Raw genomic sequence first — 2,433 nt, forward strand, 5'->3', positions numbered from 1 at the left:
ACTTAAGCCCACGGCCATATGACACGCGGTCTTAGGAGGTTACTGCTTTGCATACACGGCCACAATGCATGCCCGTGTGCCCTGGCCATGTGGCACAATGCAGGCTTGGTTTAAGCCAAAATTGCCACCCTTTTTTGGGTCATTCCTACAAGCAACATAAAACACATTTCTGCTAGAGTTTTCAGCCAATTCCATGCTTAAAACATGCTTTACTATAACTAAATCATCATTATTCAATAACTTATTCAAATCCATACCAAAACTAAGCACAAACATATCATTTGCTAGCCAACTCTCATGGCATAACATATATACATATCAAAACTTAAATACATAAACATTCTAGCTTGTACATGCCATATACCAAGCCCCAAAGTGTAAAAATACCAAAAATCAATAGCAGGATAGTGTGATGCGATCTCCGTTGACTTCCAACCCAGCAAACTTTCGAAACACTACAAAACATAAAAAAATAACACAAAGTAAGCTTTACAGCTTAGTAAGTTTGTAATTCAAAGAAATAAAGCTTATAACTTCAAGTTATAAGCATAAACCATTTAAGTCAATCCAACATGTCTTGGCCTTAGCCTAAAACAACATTAGCTTTTAAATTTTTATTATCACATGAACTAGAAAATTATCATAAAGCATTATGACCTGAGTTTACATTACTTATGTGTATTCACATATCAAGCACATAGCTAAATATCTTTAAATCATCCAAAAACTTATTCTTTTCCATGCTTTCAATAGCAATTCAAATCTAAGAATTTTCCATTCTTTACCCTTTTCTCATAACCATTAAGCCACAATTTAAATGAGTGAAAATGGAGTATATCTCAACTCATTTTGACCCAAAAGCCTAACATGTAATCATCAACCAAATTTATTATTCAATCACTATTCATTCCACAATGATCATGAACTCACCATTTTTATAGATTCAATAATCAATTGAATCTCCGTACATACATGTACCATATTGTACCAATTTCCGTACATACCTGTACCATATTGTACCAATTTCCGTAGATACCTGTATCATCTCGTACCAATCACATACTCAATCACATCTTTTATTTACCCGTTGAATATTCAATGTATCACACATTAGATGCCATATCTGATACCTTTCACACTAAGTGTCGTTCTGGATGTTTCGCACACTAAGTGCCATCCTCGTTACTTCGCACACTAAGTGCCATTCTGGATGTATCGCACACTAAGTGCCATCCCCGATACTTCGCACGTTAAATGCCACATATAATTATTCGATATATTGCTTAACATAGTAATTGTCATGAATATATCATTTGTACAATTTCAACGCATTAATTATTCAAATATAATAAGACTTAATGCGTACGAACTTACCTCAATCGTCAAAACGTTGAAATGGATCGACTAGTCCGAAACTTTATTTTTCCCTCGATATAGACTCGTACGAGGCTTAACTTGATCTAATCAATCAAATTCAGCTATTTCAATTCATATTCTATTCATTTTAACTCAATTTCATATTTTGGTAAAATTACTATTTTACCCCTGAAATTTCACACTTTTACAATTTAGTCATTATCACATAAAATCACAATTTCATGAAATTAAACACAAACCCAAGCTAGCCGAATTTTCCATATATTACTATCAGCCCATATTTTCAATTTATTACATATAGTAACCACTAAATTTCCACATTTCACAATTTAATCTAAAATTGACATTTTTACCAAAATTCACTTTACAACACTTGTACATTTAAGAACAATGATTTATTTTCCAGCATCAACTAACAAAATACTCATGCATTCAACAATGGCAACATTCAAGTACTTTAGCAGTTTTGAAATCGGAGATACGGGTTAGCTAGAACACAAAGCAACGATCCCAAAAACGTAAAAATTATTAAAAACGGGAATAAAAAACCATACCATGCAATCCAATTTCCATGGCCGAATGTAAAAGCTTCCATGGCTACCATTCTTTCTCAATTTTCGGTTGCCAAAATGATAGTGGAAGATGATACATAATTTGTTTTATTCATTTTAACATTAATATCCAATTTACTATTTTAACCTTTTAATTTAAAACAAATTTCAAGAATACCAACTTCCATAAATGTCCACTAATACTTAAATGGTATAATTACAACATAAGTGCCTCCACTTTAATAAATCATAGCTATTAGACACCTTAACTAATAGCACACAAGTTTTACACTTTACGCGATTTAGTCCTTTTTGCTTAATTAGCTATCGAAACGATAAAATTTTTCAACAAAACTTTAGTACCATCTTATTGCCACTCCGTAAATATTTATAAAAATATTTATGACTCGGTTTATAGAAACGAGGTCCCCGATAGCTCATTTTCTAAACCCACTTAACCTTATGGTCATACCACTTAAACTTAATAAACCGTTTATAAAATATA

The 2,433-nt window shown here is 32.2% G+C and overlaps 1 long non-coding RNA gene across 1 annotated transcript; it reads right to left on the bottom strand.

Annotated features, from left to right (window-relative positions):
• Window positions 1–208: 208 nt before the first annotated feature.
• On the bottom strand, window positions 209–2,085 carry LOC121204531 (uncharacterized). Its single transcript, XR_005899579.1, has 2 exons — window positions 1,932–2,085; window positions 209–455 (listed from the first exon to the last, which is right to left on the bottom strand). It is a non-coding gene; the product is annotated as an uncharacterized lncRNA (long non-coding RNA).
• Between the last annotated feature and the right edge of the window lie 348 nt (window positions 2,086–2,433).

This window comes from Gossypium hirsutum, chromosome A08, assembly GCF_007990345.1.
Source record: "Gossypium hirsutum isolate 1008001.06 chromosome A08, Gossypium_hirsutum_v2.1, whole genome shotgun sequence".
Classification (NCBI taxonomy): domain Eukaryota; kingdom Viridiplantae; phylum Streptophyta; class Magnoliopsida; order Malvales; family Malvaceae; genus Gossypium; species Gossypium hirsutum.